Consider the following 22,545-nt stretch of genomic DNA (forward strand, 5'->3'; position numbering starts at 1 on the left):
CATTAGAAAAGGAAAAAGAAATAGGGGACATTAATTTTAACAATCTGTTTTATTTAACCCACTACGCCCCCAAATGAACAGTTCAACAGACAATCATTATAAAAGCACACTGACGTGGGTAGCTTACATTCTTTGTTTTCACGTTCCTTTCTGAAATCTTGTGTGTGTCTCATGCATGGTGCAGCTCAGTTCAGACCAGCCATGTTCCCGTTGCTGTATGTGGCCGGAGGCTGCCGTGGTGGCTAATGCAGACCTGGACAGGTTTGTGGACAGTCAGTGTGACAGCCTGGGAGGCTGGCTCTGAACGTGCTGGCCTCTCTTTGGAATACCTTCAGGCACCTTAGGGATGCTGACTCAGGCCAACACCTGAGGACACAGCCTGCCAGCAGGTGGCTGTGGACACATCCCAGTGCTCTCTGCCCTGTGAGGGGGTTGGAGGCCAGCAGTGGACAGTGGGGAGGTGACCACAGTGGTGAAAGGACAGTGGCCCTGGGGGGCAACTGTGAAAAAGAGGGCATTGCAGGAGCAGTGGAGAGGATGTGCTGAATTGGGGTGTGGGCAGCAAGCGCATGTCCCCTGCCAGGCGCCTGTGTGCACTTGGCCTAGACCTCAGGCCCCACAGTGCAGCCCTTCACCACCCACACCCTGGTCTGTCCACCCCGCCCCCCACCGCTGCCTGTGTAGGGGATGGAAGCTGCTGTGCCAGGCCCGGCTCTGTCCTCACACCCCATCTCTGGTCCAATAGGAGCTGGATGGCCTTCTGGAAATCAACCGCATGACCCACAGGCTGCTGAGCAGGTACCTGACTGGACAGCTTCGACGCCGTGTTCCGGGAGGCCAGCCACAATGTGTTGGCACCCTGTGGGAGAGCCACCCTCCACATCTTCTGGGAGCTCAGCTCTGGCTTCCCACCCGACTGCTGCTACAGTGGCTCCGCCAGCCCATGAGCTCACCACCTCAGGGATGGTGCTGGGCGCCCCCTCCAATGGGCATCTAGCAGGATGGTCTCAGGGCCTCCACCCTGCCCCCGTCCCCCATCATTTCCCACATCCAGGGTGCTCAGGCCCTCCTGGTCTCCCATGTTTTCAGGTGCAGCCTTGGGCCAGCCCTTGGGAGTGTGGTGTGGTCATGGCTTGTGCAGACCACGTGGCAGGACCAGGGCTCTTCTCTGGAGCACCCCCCGTGGCTCAGGGTGAACCCCGTGCTGCATGTGGACGGCGGCTGCCGGGTGGGCACCACCAGCACACTTTGAAGTCTGCAGATGTTGGAACGTGCTGGGCGCCTCTCTTTTCGTTGGTTCTACTCTGAGATGTTGGGGAACATGAGGATCAGCTGGTCAGCCAGCCTCCCACCCACCTACCATTTCACTCCTATATTGAGCAGCACAAAGTGACCCACTGGGTGGGTGGCATGGCTGCTGGCCGCAGGGTCGTGCAGTCCCGCCTTGTGATGCGGCCCACATCCTGGGGTGGCCCTGGGGTGGCCCCTGCACTCTGGGCATCCACCTGCCTGAGGCTTGTCCTCTCTGTGCCCTGTTCTGTGTCAGCACATGCAGGAGTGTGCATGTATGTAAGAGTGTGTGAGTGAGTAATAGTGAGAGAAGGGGGGGATATGAGTGATGGTGGGTGTGTAAGAGACAGTGTGTGCATGTATGTGAGCTTCTGTGTGAGTGTCATCACCACTGCTTAAAAATAAGTGTCTTTGGCTTTTACTTTGCTTCATTACTGCGTCTGAACATCCCACCACGTGTTGGCTTAATCACGGCTGACTTCTCGGCCTAGATTTTTGTGCCTTGATCCAGAGGGGCTGAGCTTTGACCCTGAGGGCAAAAGGGAGGCTCTCCTGCAGTCTGATCATACCTGTTGGTGCCCTTGTCTGTCTGGGACCCAGCGTTACCTTCCTTGTGGGGAGGCAGGCCTGTTCCTGGTGTGTGGAGCTGTGCATCAGAGCCATTGGCCCAGCCCCAGGCAGCAGAGGGGACATGTGGCTGTGGCCACAGGGGCCACAGGTGGAGGAGCCTTCTTGGGTCAGGGGTCCCCATGCCTGGCTGGGCATAAGCCACCAGAACCAAACTTGAGAGAACACTCATCCCTGTCAGCTCCCTTCTGAGTGCCCACTTTCTTGAAACATTTGTTTTTAAAGTTGTTATAGAGTTAGAATTAACTGAAAAAATATTTTTATTATACAAGTAATACGCCATAATTGTAGAAAAGCTAGAAATCTTATATATATACATGTATATATATATATTTCTATACATGGAAATAATTAAATTCTTAATGATTTCCATTGTAAAAATATCTTCTAGAGTTTTTGCCATATAGTCAAAGAAGATGTACATTTTTTATTTTGCAGAAATAGTTGTTATTAGGCATACTGTTAAATACACATTTTTTCCCACATGATCTCAAAGGAGAACACGCCATGTTAGCAAGGGTATATATGTGATGTTGCACTTCTGAATATCTGTTTAAGTCATGGGCAGTGTTTGCAAGATGTTTGTTGCTTAGGTTGGTCCATTTGGAACCTTTGGAATGAATTTCTATTATGTCCCTTAAATCATTTTTGCCCAGTGCTTAGAACTGGCATCTCCAAAGGTGAAACATAACAGAACCCAGTGTTGGCAAGTCCAGAAAATACATTATAGTGGGGACAGGGGGTGGGGAGCAGAATCAGGCAACACGGGAGCTGATTTTTGGGTATTACTTTCAGTTGCATTTTTGATTGTCTAGTGTTTTGTCTCCCTTTTAAGGGATTCCCAGAGATCTTGCAAAAGGAACAGTTGAAATGTTCCCTGGGCCCCCTTTGTGCCCACTGCACAGCATGCACACATCGCCCACTTGTCCTGGTCATCTTGGTGATAATAATTCAGATGGGCTGAGTCTTCAGAAACACCAGGAGCTGTGGAAGGACTGCGGGGTGGTGGTGGGGCAGGTGAAAATGACATGAGGAGGAACGTTCAGCACGTGCTGTAAACTCTTCTGTTGAATCACTGTGTTTTCTGAAAGATGCTTCAGGCATCTGGATGAAAGCTGGGTGAGGAGTGTGGAGTTAGGGAAAGAGATTCTGAGGCTCTACCCTCTGAGCTGGGCCCACGTGGGTGCCCTCACCCCAACTGTGGCTGATGCTAGGGAACAGCCTCACTGTCCAGGGCTGCCTGTCCTACTGGTGGCAGGAGCCCCAATGTCAGAGCCGAGGTGGTCAGAACTCAGGTCAGGACCTCTACCCTCAGTTCCCTGAGCCTGCACAGCATGAGATCTACATCATGTTGGTGAGCAGAAAGCTGCCTTCACCTGGTGTTTTGCTGGGAGCCCGCGGGTGGGTCTGCAGAGCCTGCCCAAAGCCCAGGCACCTGGAGGCCAGGTGATTGCTCGGGAACCCAGTGTCATGTGTGTCAGAGCTACAACCTTGGCATGTGTGCTGGCTGGGGCCAGTGTGATATGACCTCGGCCTCCTCGGGCCCAGAAACCTGGGGTGCAGTTCAGGCAGGCACACACCAGAGCAGCTCTGGGGGCCTCTCCTTTCCGTCAGTGCCAGCAAGAGCCATCCTGTGTTTTTAGGTCTTCTGGTGGAACGCTTAACGTTTCATTACCTGGAAAAGGCATTTTGTGTGTCCAGAGTGAGAACCGCAGTGTGCACCTAGTGTTTTAATTCCTGCCTCAGGGTTTCCTGAGAGCTGCTTTCAGGAGACCAGAACTCCCTGTTGCTTGGCATATCTGCTTATTTTGCTGCTTATTCCTGATGCATGAGTTATGCCTGGTGGCTCTGGGAGGATGCTTAGGTGGCTTGAGACTTCAATTTAACCTGTACAGCATCTCACTGTGACAATACTGTAGCCTTGGCAGTAAGCCAGCAGTTGGGCTCAGAGTCACCCTCTGGCTGGAACAGCACTGAAGGAGGGTGTGTCCTGAGTGGGGTGTGGTGCACCACGAGGCTGTCCCACCATTGGCCGTGCTCAGGATGGTGGCTGCCAAGTTTCTCTGCTGGCATTGTACCATTTTTCTGTTTGAAGTTGATAAGTAATTTATAAGGAGGTAATTTGAGACGTTAAATAACTTGCTCCTTGTTAAAACTTGACCCACAGATTTCAGCACCTGTTGGTGATTCTCACACAAGGCAGTTCTCACTGCGGTGGCTGAACTGTGGTGATGTGGGGGCGTTTTCATTCCATCTACAGGTAGTAGTTGGCATTCTGCTGTGTGCGCTTGTTAGTGTTTATTCGTTTGTTCATTTACTATGAGTGAGGACTCAGGGATCCTAACACGGGATTATAATCTGTTACTGGCAGGACTTGATTCTGTGGCTCAAGTCGGCCATGTTTTGGCTGGTGGGATCCCCTCCTGCCTTGTCTCTGTGTCTTCTGGGCTGTCCCCAGGGTTCTGAAGCCCTGTCCTACTTTCTGCACCGCAGGAGCTTCCAGGTTCATCTTGGAATTCTACCTTATCCCTGAAATCTGCAATTCACCAGGACTCCTTTTAATGGAGAATATTTTAAAATTAAGCCAAGCCTGGGTGTTAGGTATGTCCTTGCCTCTGGCACCTCTGGGACTCTGGGAAAGGACTTCTCTTGACTTCCCACTTGTGGTGTGGCCAGCGGTCCCTGGCCTGCAACCACATCACTCCAGCCTGTCTCTGTCTCTGTCTCTGTCGGTACATGATTTCCTTCTGTGTCTCTGTCCTCTTCCTGTGAGGACATGAGCCCTGTTGTATTGGATTAAGGGCCCACTCTGCTCCAGAATGACTTCATCTTGACTAATTACATCTGTAACAACCCTGTGTCTGAATGAGCACATTCTGAGAGGCTGGTGATTAGGACTACGAGTTCTGTTTTGGGGTACACAGCTAAACCCCTAATGTTTACGTGCATCTCCTTCCATGTCTGTCGAAGCCATGAATTCACACTGTGGTCATCAGTTTCCATTCAGCACTGCAGGCTTCAGTTCCATTTCTGTAACTTCCTTCTACACTGAGGGTTCTTGTTTCATCATTCTTAGTGTATTCCCTCATTTGCTCAGTTCTAGACTGTGCAGAAAGTAGCTTCAGAATTACTGACCCTACCCACTGCAAAACACAAACCTAGTAACTGGAATTCAGTATTTGTTTCCATTTTTTTGGTCTTTCGATTTAGAAATTTATATGGTCAAAATATGGTGTTTAACAGTTGTTTGGGGGGAAGGGTATAGGTCAGTGGTAGAACGTGTGCTTAGCATGCCCAAGGTCCTGGGTTCAATCCCAGGACCTCCATAAAATAAACAAACAAGCAAACAAACCTAATTACCCCCAAAAAATGTTGTTTAGGATATTGGAGTAAGTTTGGATTTACTCTTTTGCCTTAAGAAAGTGAGACTCTGGACACAATTTATGAAACAACTGTTTTCACCGGATGTTCCCCTGAGGGAAAGGAAACAAGGGATGTGAACTCTGTGACTCCCTGGCTTTCTGCCTGGAGGCACTTTGGACATCTTGTTCAGTGGAGGAGACAGATTGGAAATTGAGGAAGCCAAAACAGCTTGAATTTGCAAGGCAGAGTATGGGAAAGGAGAGAGGTACACAGAGAAACAGCTCCTGAGACCAACCTAGGTGCCCTTTTTAGTCTTTTATTGAATTTTAATCTCTGTACACAAGACTAGGAGAGGAGGAGCTGCTGTAGATGGACTAGTTCCCAGAGCTCACTGGGCCTTGCCCGCAAGAACAGAGAAACCTCACTGAGCACCCGGGCACTCGAGAGAGTTGCCAGAAGGGCCTGTCTTAGTACCAGCCCTAGGGGAGTGTCTGCTGCACACCCTGACAGGTCATGAAAGGATCCAGCTGACTTGCAAGCAGTTTAGCCATCTGCCCACAAACACTCAACACTCTTTAAAGGATGAGGACAAAATCCAGCCACTCAACAACATGCTGCTTCTGTGCAAATGTGCTCAGTGCTGTGGGCCGCTGTCCTCCCCTCAGATGCACATGTTCATTTCGTGCGCTGGTGTTGTTTTGACAGTTACATCCTTGGTTAATTTCTAAAAGTGCAATATGTGTTAGTCAAGGTCTTAGAATTTAGTAATGAGCAAATCTGTATTTTTGTAATCAATGTATAGTTGTTTTACAATGTGCTAGTTTTCAGGTGTACAGCATAGTGACTCAGTCACATATATGTGTATTTATCTGTTCTTTTTCAGATTCTTTCCTACTATAGGTTATTCTAAGATATGAATATAGTTCCCTGTATTATACAGTAGTGCTTTTTTGTTATCTATTTTACATACAGTAGTTAGTATCTGCTAATCCCAAACTCCCAATTTGGCCCTCTCCCCACTTCCCCTTGGGTAACACAGTTTGTTTTCTATGTCAGTGTGAGTCTATTTCTGTTTTGTATATAAGTTCATTTGTATCTTTTTTTAGATTCCACATATAAGTGATATGTGACATTTGTCTTTCTTGACTTCACTTAGAATGATGATCTCTAGGTCCATCCATGTTACTGCAAATGGCATTATTTTATTCTTTTTTATGGCTGAGTAGTATTCCATTGTAGAAATATATCTCATCTTCTTTATCTATTCATCTATCAATGGACATTTAGGTTGTTTCCATGTCTTGGCTATTGTATATAGTGCTGCTATGAACTCTGGGGTGCATGTGTCTTTTCAAGTTTGAGTTTTCTCCAGATATATGCCCAGGAGTGGGATTGATGGATCATGTAGTAACTTTATTTTTAATTTTTTAAGGAATCTCCACACTATTTTCCAGTGGTTGTACCAAACTACATTCCCACCAACAGTGTAGGAGGGTTCCTTTCATATTTTTTTAATCATGCTCCTTTGCAAAAGTTTTACATGTTTAAGCAAACCCTTCCAATTTGAAAGTGTTAGCAGATATTGACATTTCTGCTTTAAAATCCAAGCATCTGATTTTCAGTGGCTCCTAATCCATTACAAAGCCACAGTCTCTTGGCCCAGCAAGTGAGGTTATAGACTCACCTTCTGCTAGCACATAACCAGTGACCTGAGTGACCAGTTCACTGCCCAAGTCTGCCTTCCTGCTCCTGTCCCCACATCACTGCTATGTCCAGAGGATTAGCCAGGCCCAAGTTCCTGGTCATTCCCAGTTGTCAAAGGACTGAATTAGGCTTGAGATGTTCTGGTGCCAAGTTTGGAGACTGTTTATGTGCTAGACGGCCCTGGTGTTCTCTCTCTGTTCCTCAACTTTGGATACACTTCTCATAGGTTAGAGCATTTGTGTCTCAGAATTTTCCTATATGATAATTACATCAGTTAATTGGGAGGAAGCCTTAATTGATGAGTGATAGGAAAGTTTTGAATTTTAAAGAACTACCATTAAACTTTTGGTTTCCTTCTTTCCTTCCTTCCTTCCTTCCTTCCTTCCTTCCTTCCTTCCTTCCTTCCTTCCTTCCCTTCCCTTCTTTCTCTTCCTTCCTTCCCTTCCTCCCTTCCTTCCTTCCTTTCTTTCATCTCTCTTGTCTAGATTTGTTTAAACAATATTACCATTCTCTCAAGAATTTCAAAGAGATAAACAGCCAAATGCACAACTCCAGTATTTGCATGGATCAAAGGTAGGTTCTTTTGTGTTTATATTTTGAAGTTTAGTTTGAATCAGTTTAGTTGCAGTAATTTAAACTTATCACACCACATACAAAATGTTACAGTTCCTTTCTGTTCTTCCCTTTCTGACAAGTATTGTTGAGCTGGGGCAGCCTTCTGGTCATGGGGTGGGTGGACCCAGCCTCACTGCTGGCACTAATGGAAGTGAGATGATTGGCAGATTTAAAAACTTCAGAACATCAAGCCAAGAAAGTGTGTGAAAGAGGCTTGGGGGCACATCTGTGACAGAGGGGTAGGGGGCCCAGCCAAGTGTGACACCTTGAAGGGAGGAGATGAGGTGGGAGAGGGCAGGTGGGGAACAGCTGACACCCAGAGACCACAGGCAAGTGGGCGCAGGACACTCGCTGGCTCCTGAGATGAGGCACATGTCCAGGCTGACGGTGGCCGGGTATGCATTAGCACTGTGAATATTTAAAACCCTCTTACAGTTTTATGAGAGATACTCTGTAGTAAAATAAAGAGCCAGATGCAATGAGCAGAACTTTCCCCAAAATGTAGCAGAAAAATAAAAATAGACCTCCAGCCTCACCAGTGATTGAAGAGAAACATATGACAGCAGTGAGTAATTTTGCCTCTCAGATCAGAAAAGGCTGGGGGAGTGAAACTGCCTTAAGGATGGCCGCAGGAGTGCATGTGAGACCGTGTGACTTGGGGCAGCCATCTGCCAGCACTCACCAGTATTTAAGTGTTCTCTCTCACTGGTGGGAAGCCGGACCCCTGAGGAAATAAATCACTCAAGTACAAAGTAATATCTGTTACTGGCATAATGTACAACATCCTCAGAAAAAACATGGTGGCAAACTCACTGGCCACCAAGAGCATTAGAACAAGGTACTGTCCAGGGGATGCAGTGCCATCACTGAAAAGGACCACGCATACCCTGCAAGCAGGTCGTGGGGCACAATGAAGTCAGCCTCCAAACAGAATGGTCCTGAGAGGAGGATGCCCTCAGGGAAGGATGTTCTGATTGGCTTCCCTAGGTCTGCAAGCCTCTGGCCGGCATCCTTCAGGTCTCTGGAGGATGCAGTCCTGGGGAAAGGGCCTGTGGGGTGGTTCTGAGAGGCCCCCCAGAGCTGCTGCCCACCACGGCGTGAAGGTCCCCTCAGCAGCATTTCCTCCAGGAGTGCTCGCACATAGAGACAGCAGTGTTTCCACTTCTGTGAGACAAAGCCATGAGCCCACCAGTCCCGAGGCACTGGGGGTCCACCTTCACACCCTCCGTGTCCACAGGGGGCACTGCAGGACACCTGCAAAGAAGGTGTCCACCTGGGGGGAAGGAAAAAATAGATCGCTCATCTTAAAGCAGAGGTGACTGAACTTGGCCTTAAGGATTTCAGCCTGTTTGAGAAATTATGTTTGTGTCATTTGTATTCTCACAAAAAAAACAAGGACTGTTTGTTAGAGTGTTTGGACTCATAAGAAAGTCTTAACAAGGTTGCATGAGCAACGCTGATGTTGACTGTTCCTCTTACATGACACTTTTTTTGAGGATCAAAAAGAGGCGGAATGCCACAGCCTGGTGCCGTGGAGCTGAGCCGTGTTCCTCGTGAGAAGGTGCCGTCCCCGCTGAGCGAGGTGGGCAGTGCAGGTGGGGCACTCGCCCCTGCGAGGTTGTGGGACACACGGGAACCTGATCCTTTCTTTTGTTAGGAGTGGTGAACTTGGGCTAGTGTCTCATGGGGTTAAAACCGACTTAGCTGGGTGCCCCTTACGTGAAGTCTGGTTACTTCTTGGTAGTGGCACCGCTCTGAGTGAGCGCTCTTGAGCAGGTCACTGATTCTCTTTCCTGTAAGTGTCTGCACTTCCCAGTTGAAGACGCACAGTGGTGGGGCGTTAGAGAACCCAGGGCAGGTGGCTAATGAGTCTGGAGCCCGTGTCCTCTGGTTTCTGGGTGAGACATCGGGCGTGCCAGCACTGTTTCTTGAATTGAGCTGGGAGGTTTCCCTCTGAGTCTGAGTGTTTTAGAGCAGATGTTTTAGAATTTCTCCCTCTCCAGAAGCAGTGCCTTCTCCCCTCCCTCTCAGTAGTGACATCGCTCTGGTTGTGTTGCCCTTGGGCTGTGCCATCCTTGGGGTGACTGAGGTCACCAGGAAGCCAGACACTGGTCAAGGGGAGCGGGGATTAGATGTCATTGAGCCCCAGGTCCCAAGCAAGTCAAGGTGGCTTTGGGAGTGAATTTTCTCACTTGTAACATGAGGCAATTTGATTTCACTAATGATTTGTTTTTCAAGCATTACAACTTATTATCAAGAAAAACCTGACCCAGAATCCCAGCATTGAAAGCACCTTTGTGCTTTGAGGAGGGACATTGGAGGAGGTTGTGTCTGAGCCCATGATCAGGACATGGTCTTACGAGTCTAATAGGGTTGTAGGCATGGGTGTGGGACAGGTGTTTGACAGTGTTTCCACCATGGTCAGTCTGGCATTTGATCATTGGTTTAGATTCAGACTTTGTGTTGTGGGAGTCCTAGGACCACCTGCACATTTGGTAATTCTCTAGACGGACTCATAGCTGAGTGTATTATGACAAATGGACACAGAACAGACTCAGTGAGGCAGAAAGATGCAGAGGTGTTGACGGAAGTGGGTGCAGGTGTTCCGTGGTCCCTCTTGTGGGTCACATGGGACCTGGGATGCAGAGTGTTCCTGCCCAGGAAAGAGTAACCCACAGAACACCTGGGACCAAAGCTTTCACTAGGGGACAGAGGCACAGCCACCTGTGTGACCAGCCCCCATCACTGAAACCCCAGAACCCCCAGAAGGAAAGGAGGAGCTCCTCAACAATCACTGTTTCTGTGAACAACATAGACAAGCTTGTATGTCATGGCAATGTCCCAGGTGTAGAAAACAGCTGTCAGTCGGTAACAAAGGCAACAGTCCATGGGCTGAGTTCCCAGGAGTTGTAGGCTGGCATGTTTGGAGCTGAGCAACCAGGCCTGCTGTGCTGAATTTTTATAATCCTTGCTGTCCTGATGGGACTCTCTTTGTATGTAGAGGAAATATTTAAGGCAGTTATAAAAGGAGAAGGGGGAAACATCAGGGACCTAAATGGAGGTCAGAGTTCTACGCTGCACTTAAAGTGGTACCATGCTGATAGCAGCAGACTGTGGTGACTTACGTGATGTGTGATGTAAGAGCTGGAGCACCCCGACAGACCTGTGCCAGAGATGCTGTCAGAAATGCCACAGGCAAGTCACAGTGGAGTCTCAGACATGTTAAAGTGACCCGCAAGAAGACTGAAACAGAACCTACTTAAATATTGGTAATCACGTTGTGTGTAAATGTATTAAATGTCAGTGGTCTGAAGACAGTTACAAGATAGAGATGGGCAGACTGGATTAAAAACATGACTATATAAGAAGCTCACTTCAAGTTAATGATACACATAGTTTGGAAATAAAAGGGTGGAAAAGATGTATCATGCAGACACTAATCAAAAGAAAGCAGGAGTAGGGGAGAGGGTGCAGCTCAGTGGTAGAGTGTGTGCTTAGCATGCATGAGGCCCTGGGTTCAATCCTTAGTACCTCCATTAAATAAAGAAGCAAACAAATAAATAAATCTAATTACCTCCCCACTAATAAAGAAAGAAAGAAAGAAAGAAAGGATGGAAGGAAGGAAGGAAGCAGGAGTAACTGTATAAATGTAAGATAAAGTAGGTTTTAGAGCACAGAATATTACCAGGGATGGGGGAATACGACACAATGATAAAAAAGGTCAAGCAAGAAAATACAGCAATCCTAAATGTTGATGCACCAAACAACAGAGTATCAAAACACTTGAAGCAAAAATTGACGTAAGTGGAAGGAGAAATGAACAACTGCACAATTGTAACTGGAGAAGTCAGCCTTCCTCTCACTTAGTAATTGAAAGAGTGAGTGCACAGAAAGTCAGCCAAACACCTTCAACCAACAGGATACTATTGACGTGTATAGAGCACTTCACCCCACAACAGCAGCACACAGATTCTTTTTAAGTGCCCATGAGCATTCTCCAAGATAAACCATATCCTAAAACAGACCTCAACAAAATTTTAAAAATTGAAATATTACAGAGTGTGTTATCTGACCACAGTGAACTCAAACTAGAAATCAGTAACAAAAAGATGACAAGAAAATCTCCAAACACTTGCAGATGAACACATTTCTAAATAAACCTTGGGTAAGAGGAAGACTCAAGGGAAATTTTTTAAAAAGACATTGAACTAAATGAAATGCAAATATATCAAAATGTGCAGGGTGCAGCTAAAGAAGTGTGTGAGGGAAATGCATAGCACTGAATGCTTGCATTAGGAGTCTCCATGCTGAGTGTGTGCCCATGTCCTTAGACAAGCTTGGAGGTACCCTCTTAAAGGAAGCCACCCTGATTACCTTTCCTACCATCCCACACTGCATCCCTGAGAATGCAGCTCCCCCTACCCCATCAGAGTCTGTCCTGCATGTCTCCCCCAGGAGACTGGGAGCAGTTCCATGGGGGCAGCAAGGAGGCTGTAAAGTAATTTCATTTATTCTTGCAGGATCTCAAAATGTTTTTGTAGGATCAGCAGTTTAATAAATGTTGAAAACCAAATGGTTTTATTTTCCTTCTGTTTTAGCAAGTTTGTTTTCGTGTTTTCAGGTTGAAATCATAGATACCAGTAAGAGGAGTCTAACAGGTTCTCCAGATCCCTCCACCCAGGGGCCCTGAATACTCATGCACTTTGCCAAGCAGTTCCTCCTCTTCACATGCACGTAGGGGCTACATTGAATTCCCCGAGACTTCATCAAGCACTGACTTTCTCTGTCTCCAGCCTTTGAACCTGGCCTACTCAGGTATTTATGGCAGCTGCCACAGCTTCGTGGGGGCCCCACTCTTCCAGATCGTCTGCCAGCTGCGGGCTTCCAGGGCATCGCGGTGGTCAGGGAGGAGCTGCTGCAGGTGGTCTGGAGCCTGGTGTGCACCCCTTAGGTGTGCGGCCTTCCTGGGGGTGGGATTCTGCATCCATTTCCTGGGGTGAGTGTAGTGGGGCTTTCCTTTGCAGCCAGTGATTATCAGTCCTGGGTCATCACAGGGCATTTTATGAACAGACACCTTTTCCCAAGTCCCTGTCACACCTCGGCCTGTGGGGCAGTGGGGGCTGGTGGCTGACACGGCCCTTCTCCCTCAGCTGCAAGGCACGATCCTGCAGTATGAGGAGAAGCTGATGGAGGTGATATCTGAAGTCTGCCGGCTGCCTCGGCACAAGTATGGCTCTCCCAGTGAGCACGGCACCTCCTTGGGTGCACGGGGGGCAGGGGCAGTGTCAGCCCAGCCGCAGGGAGGGAGACCGAGTGGGCAGTCACTGACAAGTTTCCGATCTGCTTTCCCCACTGGGAGGAGGTGGGGGCCAACCAGAGCCTGATGGTCTGCAGCCTTTCAGCCAGGAGCAGGCTGCAGGAGGGTTTGTGGGGGTTGTGGGGCAGGGGTGACAGGGCTCTGAACCCTGTGCACCTCCAGCTCTTCTGCAACACCCGGATCTTGAACATCACTGACCAGGGAGGGGTGGGGAGCTTGACTGCCAGGTCCAGCTGCCCACTGGGCTTGACTGGCCCAGGCCTGGGGGCAGCTCCATGCAGGGTGCAGCCCATCTATCACACTGATTGGCTGGCTGTAGGGCCCTGGGGCAAGGGTGCTCTGCAGGGTGCCAGACCTGCATGGCCTGAACAGCACTGGTTTGGGGCTCCCCACACAAACAGCCTTCGTGATCTCAGAAAGCATCGTCCTTGATAAAACTGGACTACAGGAGCCCTTGTCTCGTACAAAACTGCCTTTTATCTTGTATCCGTTAATACTTTCCTGAGGGCTGGATGACTGCCTTGCTAAGCCCACATGTGGACCACCCATGAGAGACTGCTCTGATGGGCAGTTGGCTGGTGAGGCTGAGCCCCCAGGGCTGTTGCTGGTGTCTCGGGAGATGGCGAGGTGACCCATTTGGCCGCTGGGGAGGGAAAGGACCATTGGTGAGACTGGCTCAGGAGCCTGAGTCCGTTGTCAGAAACAGATGGTAACACTGGGGTCATAAAGGTGGTGCTTAGATCCTGGCCAGAGGAGGGCGTTTTTAATGTTGGAGATGAAGCCATTTAGCCAAATCCAGAGCTGGTCTGGGGCAGAGCTGTGGACTTCAGGGCCGCTCCCTACATGTCCTCATCCCACTGTGTGGCCGGGCCTATGGCACCTTGTGCACCTCGTGTAGATGACACTGTGTTGCTGGGGACACCCTGCTCTTTAGTGCCTGTTGGGGGGCTACACGTGTGGAGGAATATCCCCCCAGGAGGGTCTGAGCTCACGATGGGTGATGTGGAGATCTGGGGATGGATGAGGTGGGCGGTGGACCACGAGAAGAAAGGATGGCCTCTTGGGTGGGCAGGGACATGGTCCTTGTGGATCAGCACTCAGGGCTGACCTGTTGGGGTGAGGGGTTTGAAACCTCTTAAGTCTCTGAGTTTGTCCCTCTTGGGGTTGTTACAGCTCTTCCACATCTTCTGTGTGACTACCCATTCCGGAGTCAGCTTGGGGAGTGCTGACTGGGTCAGCACTGAGTGTAGGACTGAGCCAGAGGACACTGACTCTCTGTCCAGGCTTCATGCCTTGTGTCTTTTCCTGCCATATCACAACATCCAGGGCCTCCAGGACAGCAGTGGAGATGCATGGTCTTGCTCAGGAGCCCTGGGGGAAGCTGTGCGGGTTTCACCACCGAGTAGGAGTTTAGCTGCAGGGCTTTCCTGGATGTCCTTTATCAGATTAAGTGCGCTCCCCTCTGTGCCTGTGAAGTGAGTTTTATCAATTACCTTTCCTACCTCTGCTGGACACGATGCCTCCTTGGAAGATACAGGCAAACCTGGGAGACATGGCGGGTTTGGTTCCAGACCTCCGCAAAGAAGTGAGCCCCATGACTTGTTTGGTTTCCCAGGGCATATAAAGTTATGTTTACACTAGACTGTATTCTGTTAAGTGCATAATAGCATTATGTCTTAAAGAACGTACACACCGTAATTAAAAAACACTTCATTGCTGAAACATGCCAACCAACATCTGAGCCTTCAGCAAGTTGTGAACTTTTGGCATAGTAACATCCAAGACCACTGATCACAGGTCACCCTAACAAATATAATAATGAACTTTAAAATGGGGGCAGGGTACAGCTCAGTGGTAGAGTGTGTGCTTAGCAAGCACGAGGTCCTGGGTTCAATCCCCAGCACCTCCACCTAAAAACAAACTAAATAAATAATTACCTCTCCATTTGGCTAAATAAATAAATAAATAAATTTTAATTAAAAAAATAGAAAAGGGTTTAAAAATTAAGGGAGGACGGTATAGCTCAAGTGGTAAAGTGCGTGCTTAGCATACATGAGGTACTGGGTTCAATCCCCAGTACTGCCATTAAAAATAAATAAATAGATAAACAAATAAGTAGATAAATAAGTAAATCCAAGCCCTCAAAGCAAAAACAAAAATAATATAAGGGGGAAAAAACAAAAAAAATTTTAAGTTTAAACTATTGTAAGGATGACCACTATGTGACGCAGAGGCGGGAAGTGAGCAGATGCTGTTGGAAAAATGACACCTGAAGACTTGCTCGATGCAGGGTCACCACAAACTTCAATGTGCAAAACACACAGTGTCTGCCAAGCGCAGTAACAAGAGCTCTGCACAGGGCTGACAGAGACAGAGGCTCTGGAGCTGAGGCCCAGGGTCCAGGTTGTGCTGGGGTCAGGAGACGGGTGGCCATGCCCATGGGGGCACGGTGGCCATGTCAGAGAATGCTCCCAGCCAGGTACCCCAGGCAGCACCCTGGGGCATCTCCTACCCCTCCAGCCTCCCCCAACCCCAGACTCACCCTCTACTACCACAGGCATCCTGGAGTTCTTCCAGCTCCAGATGAAGGATGTCGTTGAGTACACGGAGCTGAAGACAGCATGCTTCCAGAACCTGCGGGAGGTGAGTGACGCCATCCTCTTCTGCCTGCCCAGCCAGCTGAGCCTGGTGGGTGCCCAGCCCTGCCCGGGTCCTGCCGGGCCCCGCCCCGGGGGTGATGGGACAGGAAGGATTTAGAGGCTTGATTTATTGGGATCATTAATCAGGGAAGGGGAGCAAGTGTTTTCTTCTTGACTATTATACTTTAATTTGAATTTGTTTCCTACAATCGAAAAACAGAAAAACATTCAAATTAAAAGTAAACTTTTTTTTCTATTTGGAAATATGATTTTTAAGCTTTAACAAATCATGGCATCATTTCTTTTGGTTCCTATGCTATTTTTATCTCTACATATGATGTTATATTTCTCTCTGTATATATTTCTAAATACTACTACTGAATTTTTTCTATTTGTTCTATTCAAAACCCATTTTATTAAATAAAGTTGGAAATTTTGAAAAATCATTAAAAAAAGAAAAACAGATATGAAATGGAGCTCATCGTTAAAGAATGGTTTACTCTGTGAGCATCGTCAGAATGTTTTATTATATAGTATTTGCTGCATCTAAATGAACGTATGTGACATACACGTAAGGTGTAGAGCGCCGTTGCCCAGGAGCGCTGTCTGTGATGGAGAGTTCAGAGCTGAGGCTGTTGAGCCCTCGAAGTGCGGCTCCATGTGACAGGAGAACTGATTTTTAAATTTTATTGAATTTCAATTATTTTACATTTAAATCACTGCACGTGCCCCATCCCTGCTGTGTGGAGAGACTGATAAAGCAGACACTAGGAGCCCCCATCACTAAGAAATCACATGTGGGACACCTGCTTTCTCCACCAATTGCCTCTGGTGTCATTTAGCCTGTCCCTCTGTCCCCTGTAGGTCATGTCCACTGACAGCTCTGAACTGAGGGCCTAGTGAGTGTGACACGGGCTCTCATGGGCTTCACTCTGCATTTCCCTCAGGACTGAGGAGCAGGGCATCTTCCCTGCTGCTAAATGCTCCCTTCTTGTCATGTGTCCATTTTACTATAATTTGTGTATCTTCTGTGTTACATTTGATGCACACACCTCTCCCATTTGTGGCTTGAGTTTTCACTCAAGGTATTTGATAAACTGATACTCTTTGAATATAGTCACTTTTTTTCATGGTTAACACATTTTGTATGGCTTAAAAGAAGTCCTTTGCTACTTAGGAGCCATGGAGATATTCTTGTGTATTTCCATCTACACGTTGCAGGTTTTGCTTTCTACATTTCAGTTCTAATCTTTCTGGGGTTGGTTTTGGTGTCCGATATGAGATGTGGAGGAAGATTTTTGTCTCTCCCTGGGGGGTGACCAGCTGTCCCTCCTCCAGCGGCTGAAGGACGATGCCTCTCCTTGCTGGTCCCTAGGGTCACTCTGTCCCCCTGCAGCTCCCAGTGGATATGCTGCTCTGTCTCCTGGCTTTATTCCATGTCCCACTGGTCTGTGCATCTGTCCCTGGCTTCCAACTCGTAGTCTTATGCATTGTAGCTCTAACTTCATTCCTGACGCCTGACAGGACGTGTTCCTGACCTTATGTCTTCAAGCACCTTCTGCCTCTTCGTGGATCCTGTTTCTGCTTTGGAAGGATTAAAATCAGCTTGCCAAGTGGGTTAAAAAAGCATATTGGGATTTCAGTGGGAATTGTGTTGCCTTCCTGGATCCATATAGGGAGGTCTTTGCTCTGTTGCTTCTTTGGTGTTTATTTGCGGGGAGGTAATTAGGTTTATTTATATATTTTTCAAGGCAGTACTGGGGACTGAACCCAGGACCCTGTGCATGCTAAGCACACACTTTACCACTTGAGGTGTCCCTTCTCCTCCTGCTCTGTTGCTTCTTAAAACAGTCTCTTGTCTCCAGGGCCCTGGCAGCTTGGCAGGGGCAGGGTTGTGTTGTGCAATGACCAAGACAAGGGAGCCCTGTACACTGTGCTGGACAAGACAGTCAGACTGCCAGGCCTGTAGGGGCTGGCTGTGCCACGGGACTGGCCACCTCACATGTGTGTCTGCAAAAATCAAAGTGTGCTGGGTACAACCTCTTGTCAGGATCCACATCTTCCAGGTTTCCTTCTGCTGCTCTGCTCCCAGGAGACCCTTTCCAGAGAAAGGGGATCCCAGGCCCTCATTGTCCTGCCCCCTGTGACTCGCATGGCCACCTTAACCTGCAGCACCGGTGGCGGGGAGGTGGCGTGTGGCTCCCTGAGAAGCTGCTGTCCAGGGCAGCCTTGCCCCAGGAACAGCTGAGGGAGAGCTGAATCTTCACCCTAAATACATGTGAATGTTTTATAACCAAATACGTTACGGAATATTCCTTTAGATAGTAATCACTTATCATGAAATTGAAATGTTAAATATAGAAAAGTTCCCCTCACGTGTGGCTTTTGTGAACACACACATAAAGCACAGCCTCATCCATGTGTGTCCAGGCCTGAAGGAGCCCCTTAGTCACTGGCTCCAGGGCAGGGCGGGTGCCACTCTGTGGGATTGATTGGGTTAGTGGCAGGGACTCCTTAGTGTCTGGGGTCTCTTCTGGTCCTGCTGCCCTTTTAGGAAATAAGATTAACTGTCAAAAGCTTTTCCTTTACAAAATAGAAAATGTCAAGGATGCCTTGTATGAACAAAAAATAATTATGGAACCAAACTCCTAAATTAGGTGTTTGGGACTAACAGATGCACATGGCTATATCTAAAATACATAACCAACAAGGGCCTACTGTACAGCACAGGGGACTGTATTCAGTCTCTTGTGATAACCAATAATGGAAAAGAATCTGAAAAAGAATAGAGATAAATATGTATAACTGAGTCCCTTTGCAATACACATGAAACTAACACAACTTGTAAATCACTACACTTTAATTTTTAAAAAATTCTAGTTTTCAGATGATTGATTTTCTTGAACAACTGTTTTCTTGCTGACTTTTCATTGTTCTGTCTAAAATAACTGAAGATGGGTTGGGTTCACTGGTGATTATCCTACAAATGGGTAACCTTGATGATAAAATAATCTTAGTACCTCTCATTACAGTATAAGGTAATGTAATACAGCACAATGATATAATACAATAAAATAATTATATTCTATTCCACAGGAGAAAAATATATGGAACCACAGGAGTTTGAAGCTGGAGGGGCAGAACTCATCAATTATCAGCTGAAAGGAGTTGTCAGGGCAACACTTGGACATTTGTTGGCTTCTGGAAGGAGTGTGATCCTGTGTTAGATACTTCGGAAAAGAAGGAGGAGGGTATAGCACAGTGGTACAGCGAGTGCTTAGCATGCAACGAGGTCCTGGGTTCAGTCCACAGCACCTCCAGTAAAATAAATAAACCTAATTACTTCCCCTAAATAAATAAATAAATAAATAAAGTAATGAAAAATACTTAAAAAAAAAAAAAAAAACCTTGGAAAAGAAAAATCTGGGACAGATGAGATGCTTACCTGCCCATACCCTTAAATTCTTGTTGTCTATCCCTGGACACAAGCATAGACTTTCTGAGGTGTCTAGGACTCTCAAAGGCCCCCCAGCCCTGGGAGACAGGCCCCCACAGTGGTTGGACCTTCCAGCTCTCAGGAGGTGGATGAGGGCTGGGCCCCGCTGCCCACTGACACACATCCTTGGTGTCTCCTTCCTTATGACACCTGGGCCTGGGTCTCAAGTCTACACCATGTAATGACTCCCCTCAGTGAGGAACTGGACATCTAGAAAAGATGTTATGAATAGCTGTCAGTTGATCTTAAAGCTTTGACTTATGAGTGGATGGCTGCTTCCAAAACATAGATAAAAAATGGCCTGCAGCCAAGCTGAGTGCAGTCTCCTCAGCTCCAGTCTGGAATTCTGCACTGTTGCTTTGGTCCTTATAGAAATAGGGGTAATGTCTTCCAGTTGGTCCACGGGGTGGACTTTGGAAAGTGGAAGATGCCTGGCTGCTCACACTCCATCTCATCACATCCAGACTCCAGACACTGACCTCTCCTTGGTGGTTATTTTCATGTCTCCAAGGAAAGTGGTGGTAAATTACATTTGGCATCCATGTGGGCTCCCACTAATATAGATGGAGATGTTAAGGATGGATGTGGCCTTCAAATTGCCACAAATTAGACAAATGGGTTAGCCATCCCCCAGCTTCCGGGGACACTGTGCCTGTGGTGAGGCTCCAGGATAGTGGTGGCCCTGGCTGGCACCGGGAATTTGTTCAGTAACCAAAAATGTCGATCTTGCTCTGAATCTTTGCATTAGATAGATGCTTCTTATAGCTTTCTGGAGAAGGGTTGTTTCATTTTGTTTTTCAAATTCTGCCATCTAAACCCAACCTGAAATTTTTGGTAATGTAGTTTATTCTTTTTAACTTGTATGTGTGTATACTTGTTAAACTTTGTTTTACAATAGTTTTACACTGCTTTGTTTTGTTTTGTTTTAATTGATGTATAGTCAGTTACATTGTGTCACTGTTTGATGTATAGCATAGTGTCCCAGTTATGCATTACATACATATATTCATTTTTATATTATTTTTTATTAAAGGTTATTAGAAGATATTGAGTATAATTACCTGTGCTGTACAGAAATTTGTTTTATCTATTTTTATATATGGTTAATGTTTGCAAATCTCAAACTCCTGAATTTATCCCGTCTCAGCCCCTACTTCCCCACCACCAGTAATAGAAGATTATTTACTAAGTCTGTGAGTCTGTTTCTGTTTTGTAGATGAGTTCATTAGTGTCCTCTTTTTTCTTTTTTTAGATTCCACATATGAATGATATATGGTGTTTTTCTTTCTCTTTCTGGCTTATTTCACTTAAAATGATGCTATCCAAATCCACCCACATTGCTGCATGCTTGTTTGTTTCTAATGCTGACTTTTACAGCCACTCACTATCTTTCTATGGTTTGGTTTGGGGGCAAAAATTTGAGCTCATTGGCTGTGGCAGCAGGAAGCAGCATAGATGGCTGGATGGGCCGTCTGGTGGGGCACTGCTGGTAGGCAGGTGCTTTACCACCGGTAGAGACCCTGTCTGTGTGGCACTGTCCCCGTGATGCCACACACTGGCCAGTCCACTTTCTTGCACTCAGTCACCTTCCAAATGCCCTCCTGCCCTATTGGTGCAGGCTGGCCAATCACCCGTCTCCACTTTGCATTTTTTCCTTGACAGTAAGTATGTCCTGGAGATAATAGCACATGAGTGGTGACATTCCTGTACCTTTTTGTAGATGCATAGGCTCCCACAGACACCACCCTCATTCCTGTTTGCAAGCTGTTCCTCACCATTTGATGCTCTCCTTCCTTGAGTATGTCCCCCCAACACACACACACTCCTAGTGCGGGATCCCCGGGAACAGCTCGTGTGTGTGCTGGCTCAGAGGGCACCTGTCCACATGTATTCTGGGCACAGGATTCAGGCACAGGTGACCAGGAGCTTGAGGGGTCAGCCTCCTTCTGGGGGGTTCTGGTGGAGCCAGGGATGGCTAGCTGACCGCTGCATTAGGTGTCTGTTAGGTGACAACAGGACCCTCACCTGTTGGGGACAGAAAGCCTTCTCTCCCTCCTCTTGGTCTTAGCTTTGCTGTCACCTTGGGGGAGCTCCTCAAGGGAAACTCTTGACAGTCATATGTTTTGACTCTCTGATTTCTGTTTAATAACCGCTTTATTATGGTTTCAGGTTAGGTGGACAGTTGAGCCCTGAGGTGAAGGCACCACAGTCGGGAGAGCCCTCCCCTGTTTGCGGGCCCCACACTCGGGAAGGGTGCCCTGTGCTTGACCATCTGTGGATGCACGGTGGGGCTTTGGGAGTTCTGTCACCCCTGTGATGCTGGAAGTAAATTTTTCTCTACATTGGGTTCTCCTGGAGAGTGGATGGGCCTTGCATGGTGTAGGGTGTTATCACCTCTCTAAAGGAGCTGGTGACCCAACAGCACATTCAGGGCCACCGCTCAGAACTTTGTCCGGGGCTCTGGGGACACTGGTGCCATCCCTCCTGCCTCCTGCCCTGTTTGCACAGGAAGTGCCTTCTTTCTACCTGTGCAGGGATGGCTGTCAGACCATCAATGCTGGAAAGCAAAGGCCATGTTCGAGGCTGTGTTTGCGCATATCCACATTGAAGTTAGTCAAAAGTAAGTAAACTGAAAACGCAGTTCCTCAGCCAAGGACTTGATCACCACATGTGGCTGGCAGCTACCTCGGTGGACTGCAGAGAACATTTCCACCAGCCCCAAGACTCCATTTATTTTACACTAAATGACAAAGATGTGCCTTGTTTTCAGCACTGATTTCTTTGTCCATCTTTGTTGTGAGATAAACTACCTAATGTGAACTTCTCTGTTCTGGTTTTTAGAATTATGTGACCTGAAGCACACAGCCCCTTTCCAGAATATCTTGCCAAGAGTCCACATGAAAGGCGAGCCAGTGTCTTCTGACTAGGGTGGGGACGTACATCTGTGTGGCTAGAGGACTGAAGGCCAGTTTTGTTTTGATTTCAGTGCCTGTTCATTGGGGTAATGAGTAATTTAATACAGTTAAGTGAGTATTGAATAACTGAAGTAGTTAGGGCTGAAATGATGTCTTGGATGTGTGCCAGAAAAGCCTGGGTAGGGGGAGATGGTACTGCTCAGTGGTAGAGCATGTGCCTAGCCTACACAAGGTCCTGGCTTCAATCTCCAGTATCTCCATTAAAATAAATAAGCTTAATTACCCCCCCCCAGGAAAAACCCACACAATCGCATAGAAGCAGGGATGTTGAGTATTTGTCCAACGAGAGTGGCAGGAGCTCGTGATCCTTGCAGCAGATGGGCACTGAGGGTTCACTGTCCTATGCTCTGCTTTTGATTACTTTGGATTTTTCAATACATTGCTGGTTGGATTTGCATTTCTCTAATTATTAGTGAACTTGAGCATCTTTTCATATGCAGTTTAAAAAACAGTGACAATAACAAATACTGATGATGTAATAGAAAAGAGCAAATCTGAGTCCACCTTAGATCTGTTCCT

General features: G+C 47.4%; 1 pseudogene; it reads left to right on the top strand.

Annotated features, from left to right (window-relative positions):
* Positions 1–751: 751 nt before the first annotated feature.
* Positions 752–21,983, top strand: LOC135323400 (cytoplasmic FMR1-interacting protein 1-like; annotated as a pseudogene).
* Positions 21,984–22,545: the final 562 nt, after the last annotated feature.

This window comes from Camelus dromedarius, chromosome 18 (assembly GCF_036321535.1).
Source record: "Camelus dromedarius isolate mCamDro1 chromosome 18, mCamDro1.pat, whole genome shotgun sequence".
Taxonomy (NCBI): domain Eukaryota; kingdom Metazoa; phylum Chordata; class Mammalia; order Artiodactyla; family Camelidae; genus Camelus; species Camelus dromedarius.